Source organism: Phlebotomus papatasi, chromosome 3 (assembly GCF_024763615.1).
Source record: "Phlebotomus papatasi isolate M1 chromosome 3, Ppap_2.1, whole genome shotgun sequence".
Lineage (NCBI taxonomy): Eukaryota > Metazoa > Arthropoda > Insecta > Diptera > Psychodidae > Phlebotomus > Phlebotomus papatasi.
The window spans coordinates 24,657,815-24,665,438 of NC_077224.1; positions in this window are offsets into that span (position 1 = coordinate 24,657,815).

The following is a 7,624-nucleotide window of genomic DNA, read 5'->3' on the forward strand; positions in this document are numbered from 1 at the left end:
AAAGGGGGAGGCTTTTAAACTTCGCACATACTCTGGATTCGAACACTTCATTTTTTCTCATTATTCCCTCTAATGAGTCCTACTTATTATTTCAGAATATGTGTGACTTAAGCCTAGGTAATAAAAAATACTTCAGTTAGGTCAGATGCTTTAAAGGAATATGGAAAAAAAATATGAAGTGTTCGAAGTCAGAGTGTAAGTAAAGCCGGAAAGCCCTCCCTTACTCAAATTTTGAAAGCCATTCGAAATTCGAAATACACCAAAAAGCAGAGTTTTCAGCATATTTTTGCTAAATCGATCAGCAAAAATATGCTGACCGGTTAGCAATTCTCGAACAAGAAGTGCTAACCAAATATATGGAAATAACACTGTCTCGCGATTGTCGTTTTAAAGTTAGCAGAATTCAGCTGAAAACACATATGGTATCAGCTGGATTGGAATCGGTTAGCATTTAGTGCTTTGCTCGCTGGGACTGAGGTAGCTTTCGAAGTGCCACAACGCCACCTGGTATTAAGTTAACATGAGGAAAGATGTCGTATTACTCTTTATTTCCTAATCTTATGCAAACTTCTTTCCAATGGACGATGGTATACGCTTGCAAAAAGAGCTCTCCATGGATTACACTAAGTCCCGGCATTATTCCCTGACGGAATTATGCACATACAATTATGCAAGATTGCCTACCATTGGGAGTCAATTTATGAAATCATTTTTGAAATACGCCTGAATGTATATTATGTTATGAAACTTTAATTTCTTTTATTAAGGTAAAATTTTTAAATATTCTAACCATTTATTGAAGAACTCTGGCAAGAAAGTACTGTTTGTTAATGCATTTCTATTAAACAGTTGAATCTTTTTGTTTTACCTACTTTTACTCCACGCGAAATTCGTTCCACGGCCGATTTATTCAAAAGAAAGTCCCTGTAGGCATGCAAATTTTCTCGATGCGTAATGTCATTTGGCGCGTTTTTTTCGGTCCCGAAAATGTGCTTAATCCCGGAACTGAGTATATATTTCCGTATAGTTAATTGGGCGAATATCGGTTTGCTACCGATTGAATTGATACATAAATTTAAGAAAAAATCGAAAATAGAATTTTTTTTAACGAGAGTACATTTCAGAATATTTTAGTAATTCGTATACGGACAAATAAAAAGTAAATTTGCGAAAGGTATATAATTTACGAGTGCTTTACTGATTCATTGTCGATTGAAATCGATTCTTTCGATTTGGAAATTTTAATTCCCATCAAAAAAAATTTATTAATGCAAATCGGTTGAGAAATAGGCTACTCAATGTAGTTTAATTTTAACTTTCGAAAATTCGATATCGAAATATTTAACCGTTTCATTTTCGTTTTGTTTCGCTTTCGAAACAAACTAGAAACATAATTTTGTAGGGGTAAAATGGGGCGGAGAAAAAACGAGAAAACGTCTTAAGATAATGTTGACTAAACAGGGGGTTAGCGAAAACCTTAAATCGATATCTCTCACCGTTTGTGCTCCAGGTCAGTAAAAAGTTGGAAAAGTGGAATATATAATTGTTCTCCATTTGATTTCGAGCAGTAAAATCAGTGTTTACAACTACATCATGTTTACTACCAGCCCCAGTCCTTCTTATATTTTGCTAATATGCTAGAATTTGCATTTTTTGTAAAATGACGAGATTTTTATATAGTTAAAAATGTAAGAATATGAGTAATATTTTATAGTTACTGCGTGAAAACTTTGATAAATGGTTTTCACAATCTTTTTTTACAGGAACGCCGACAGAATTTTAGAAAAGGAAAGGCCAAATTGAAAACTTTGTTTTCGTGATTGTAACTCGCTCGTTTTGTTATTTATATTATTAACTATTTAAAGAGAAATTGTAAAATACTAAACGCTGTGACAAACTATTAATTCATTCATTCATTCATTTTCAACCGCTTATCCCTATTGGGGTCGCGGGCCCATGACACCAAGGTTAACAGCCCACGCCTGTCGGTCCTCCGCCACTTCAGGAAGATGTTCGAGTTCGATCCCAAGGCGCTCCCATGCAAGATCCTGAATTTGATTCAGCCACCTTGTCCTAGGCCTGCCTCGAGGTCGAGGTCCTCTCACAATGGCTTGCATAGCTTTTCTGGGGAATCTTTCAAACTATTAATTTTTTTTTCTAATTTAGATTCAAGTTTATTTTACCAAAGATTATAGAATTGAAAAATATGTCGAGCTGTCTGTCGATTTTTTCATCAAGAGCCAGAGCTACAGGCCAAACAACTTGGATCTACGGGAACCATTCATAAGTCGAGAGAAGACCTTAATATTTTAATGACCCTTATTAATCACAGCTGCAACAGATTGCGAAGTATATAAAAAAAAATAGTTAGGAAAAATTAAAATTGGTATATGGTAATATTATTGGCAAAGTTAAAAAGTTATAAACTTGTCATTTCTTTCCGATTATTTTAAACTGTTAGTGACCAATCTGAATTTTTTATTAAGTGAATTTACTAATCGAAGATATTTTTCCCATTTTTCATTGACCTCTGTCCTCATTCATTAAAACCAGGCCTTTTAGGTCATCTTGAAAATTTTTGACGAGATTTCTTTAATTTTTAAAGCCTATAGGAGCAATTAAAGAAAATGTTTTTTTAAGAAAATTTCCTTAAGAAATTTTAAGAATTAAGAAAAATTAAAAAGAAAATTAAGAAATTTTAAGAAAAAAAATTGTAAACAGAGGCGTCAAATTAAAGGGCATTTTTTGACGAAAATTGATTCTAGTGTATAAACGCCATAAGTCAAAAAAAATTACATTGATCCATCTAATGGTTTTTCAAGTTCATAGATTTAAAAGGCTCTAAAGAGCATATTTCTCAACCGTTTTCACCGATTTTGGATTCGTTGAAAAGGTCTTCGAATCCTCGATACTTTTTTTTTAATACAAAACAATCAATAAGTTATTTATAAAAAGAACATGGAAATTAATAATAAGTATTCAGTTCGTGACTTGGAAATATAGAAAACACTACGATGTTTTCTAAAGTTCAAAAAATGGTTAAGAATAAAATTGTTCTTTGTTTTTTTTTTTAATATTAGGAAATTCTTTGGAAAACTGTAAATAAATCCGACAAATGTTGCCTAAATTTCAAAGGTACCAACTTTCCTTTATGGAATTTTCTTGGATCCACTAGGGATATTTCCATGTCTCTTTTATGAGGTAAGGAGAACTTTTATAGGGTTCATGAAAGTTTATGTTGAACAATTTCACCAAGTGAGAAATGTGTCTTACGAATAAAGGGGATGGTAATGCGAGAAGTTGAAAAAGTGGTGTACATTAATTTTGGAGGAAATCTGTCCCTTGGTCGTTGTTCGACGTTTTTCATCACCATGGTGTTTCCCAAACACTTTCTGCGGGTGATTCCGCAGAATGTCTCCACGGTATCGCTATCCATCCAGAAATTTAGGAACAGTGAGTGATGGTGATGGAAATGTCTTGTCACATGGGCGTTGATAATTCCCTCGACCCCGTCTTTTCCTTCCGCCTAATCTCTATGATGACATTTTTTCCTCGTGACTGGGAAAACTTTTGCATTTTACAAATTTAATTCTACCATCTTGGCTCCGGGGAACCATTACAATTCCAACCACTCATCTCTATTTTTTCGCCTTTTCCACTCATTGTTCCATGCTCTTTTTTTTAGTGCTTTGGTAAGAAATGTTTAAATTTGTACACGTATTATTTTTACGAGCATCTCTTTGTTGCCATCGCCTTCGTCCGTATCTTCACCTTGCTTCTCCTCATCCCATAATCTTCAAGAAATCTTCAATTGTACACAAAAGGCACTGACAAAAGACGTCTAGACGTACTCGAAAGTCAGTGATGGTTTTAATTTTGGAAAAGAAGAGATAAAATCTCACTCGATAATCCCACCTCCCCCTACAAAATCTCTCCCACGTGAAAATTTTATTTAATTCCAACATTTTAAAGTGTCACAATTTTCTACTTTTATCCTCGAGCAATTCCTTCATGCTCCTCTGCCTTTGCTCTTGGCATTCCAATATAATAATTTCAAGTTGGATTTGTCGTCGAAATGGAAAATGTTATGATTAGGGTTTTTGGTTTTGTCACGTTGATACAGCCACCCCTCATGAATTTTTCATTAGCATTTTCCAATTTTGTCTACTATTCAAAGTAACATTCAGTCAATTCGCATGTGAAATCCTCCCCATTTGTACAAAAACTCCACTCTTCAAAAGCAGGCATTTCATTTTGAAGTACAGGAAAACTCCTAACAATCCACAATTTATTCGCATTTTATTGCTCAAAAAAAGAGAGAAAAATGGGAAACGAAAATCATATTTTATTGATCGATTTTCACCATCTCTGAGAATTCTCACGCAATTTATTGGAATAATTGTCAGAATATTAAATTCTGGCTCAAAAAATATTATTAAGAAAATTCATGTGAATCACATTCATCTTTAAATATAGTTATTCCCGTTATTCCGTTCCCTTTTGTCGACTAAAGGCTATTTGGATTGGTTATTTGATAACCTTCACATTAGGGTATGCTTCCCGAAATATTAGAAAAATCAAGACTTATAAAACGATATTTGAAACGATTATTATTAATCGCATCGGAATACTTTATTACAATGTAATCATGTTCTAAATTCAGTTTTATCTTCTCTTGCAAATTATCTATTTCAAAATATATTACACACCTCCAACATATTAATCTATTATCCCAAAGATTTATATATTCACTGAGAAAAAACGGGGGTGCGATTAACTTTTTTCCTCATAACTTTAACACTTTTTAGGTGTAAATATATATCAACATTTTTTAATGTTAATTTTACACCTTTTAAAGGGTAAAATTAACATGAAAAAGGGTAACTTTAACTTCTAATACGCCTAAAAGGCATAATATTTACACCGGTTTCGGATCAATACTGCAGGGTAAAATTAACATTTCAAAATAAAATAGTATTAAAGTCATATGAGGAGTTCAGAGCAGAAAAATTCTCCTTTAATAGGGAATCGCATACAATCTTAGAATGTTTTTTCGCTTTGAGCGTCTCCTATTTAGTTATAGAAGCACGTCGATCAAAGTTCAGAAAGCCAAGATTCTCAAAGCCCAAATCCCGAAAGTCAAAATCCTGAAAGGGCCAGAATTCCGAAAGCCAAAGTTCCGAAAAGGCCAGAAAAAAAGTCAAAATCCTGATAGGGCCATAAACCCGAAACTCTTATTTCTTTAGGACAGAAAACCCTTCCGGTGAGGGTCGGTGTTTTAAGTGGAATCCGAGAATGAAACACAAAATTTACCAGAGCTTTCGACATCTATATTGCCTGCTTCAGTGGCTGTAAATTTAACTGAAATTTAAACTGGCTGACGTATTAATCTTTTGAATTTTTACAACGTTGTCCACTTACTTCTTGATTAGTTTTTTCTTTAGCTTTTGGTCAAGTTTTTCTAGTTTCTACCACAACAGTTAATTGAGATTAGTTAAGATTAGTTAATACACCGACGCTCACCGGAAGGGCATTCTGTTCTAAAGAAATAGAGTACCACCCACCGAGGCGTCGGCTCATCTTTCTCTATAATCCTGAAAACGAAAAATTCCTGAAACCAAAAATCCAGAATTCTTAAAAGTGTCATAGCCAGACCCATGATTCCACACGCAATTTAGTTTAGTTAGTTTTGGAAAACTACTCCTCGCAATCACCTCTGTAAAATTTCAATTTGGAGCTTTCGGAATTTTGGCATCAGAAATTTTGGCTTTTGCGATCTTAACGTTCTAGATTTTGGTTCGAGAGAGCAACATATAATCCTTCGATTTTGAGATATATGTACATATTTCAACTCCTTCCGCCCAAGGAATCGTATTTTGGTAGAATTTCGGAAATGTGAAATTCCGAGTTTTGTTCGAGTTTATGAGGAACCCCTATGAATCGATCCAAAGATCATATTAACCTGCCCCCCGTCCATTTTCCTCCCACTCTTCCCCTTCTTCATCAAAACCATGTTTTTTGGGCTTGCTCTGAAACGTCTCGTGCCATTTTTGGATATTTTTTGGATATTTTTTGGGATTATTCAGAAGGACATTTCGTCCTTATACGAAAATCCCATTGAATCATTCCAAATAACGATTTTTTAAAGTCAAAGATTAAAAACCCTCTAGAGAGAGTATTATTCAACAGAAAGGAATCAAGTTTGTGCTCGTTGGAAAGGTCTTGGAATTTTCAGTTATAAACCGGTTCATAACCGATAACTAATTTTTATGCGAAATTTATTTATATTAGTCGTAAGGTATTTTGCGAAATATTTTAATTGATTTATGGCTAGGATAAATTTATTGTGAACTGGTTATGAACCGATATGTAATTTTTGTCCGAAAACCAAATTTAATTACTCTTAATTTTATGGTTTTTCATGTGATTTATGAATCGGTTGAAAGCAGTTGAGAGCCGGTCAACGGTAAATAATATAAAAGCACTTTTCAGGTAGGTGGAAGAGGGGCAACTTTGAAATTGGTATTTTCTCCTATGTTTAAAGGGAACTGAGCCATATCATAATGTAATTTAGCTTCTAAATCTGTTTGTGGACCTAAACTATATTACGATAAGACTCAATATTATTTAAGAATTGGTGAAAAATCCCAATTTCAAAGATGCCCCACTTGCTCCTACTGCATCTAAGTCATGAGTTTGAGCAATTCGCAAAGCCTAGGACGAATTGCCACCCCTTTCATAGTAATTCTTTATATTTCTTTTCTTAATAAAACTTAACATTTATTTGTTGTTAAATAAATGAATAAAATAGGGGGAAGTGGGGCTACTTGGAGCTGTGGGGCTACATACTTTGATATACAATTTTTTCATATCTAAAAGAAATTGGGATGTAACGTAATGTAATTTAGATTGACAAAACTATTGTCTATTTAGAAATATGCGAAAAAATCGTATATCAATGTAGCCACACAGCTCGAAATAGCCCCACCTCGCCCTATTAATTCCTGTAGCAACTTAAAATTGGTAATAGTATGATAGATACGTATAATCAGAATTGAATAAAAATGGATGCTAATGGAGAGCCAGTTGATCTGACCAGACACTTGTATTGGACCTAAAAAATGACACTGCTAATTGACTTAGAGGTTTTTAAGCTAGAATGGAAACTTGATTGGAGCCAGAAACTGACAATATAAAAAAAGAATTCTTTGACAAAAAGAAAAATAAGTTTAAACTACCGGCCAATCATTAGAGGCAGTGATACAGCAAGGATACTTTAGAAGGTTCGATACATATTTTTATTGGAGACTAAATGGGGTCGGGAGGTAATGTGATACATAGCCTTTTCCTATGTTCACCTTCAAGTTGGTTAGATGCCTGGTAGGCCTCGGTACAATCAGGTGAGTGATAAAAGATTGGGCAACCAACCTCAGTGGGAAGTCACGAACCTGAGGCTAGCAAATAAGGGATGTAACCCTTACAGAGAGGATTGTGCGAGGGGCTAACAACCCCTCCCGATAAAATCAAGATTGTTACGAAAACTCGCAAGGAGCCTACGATAGGACGGACTTTACGGCAACGACATGATGGATCTGGCAGAGTGCCACCAGAACTAAACGAGGTT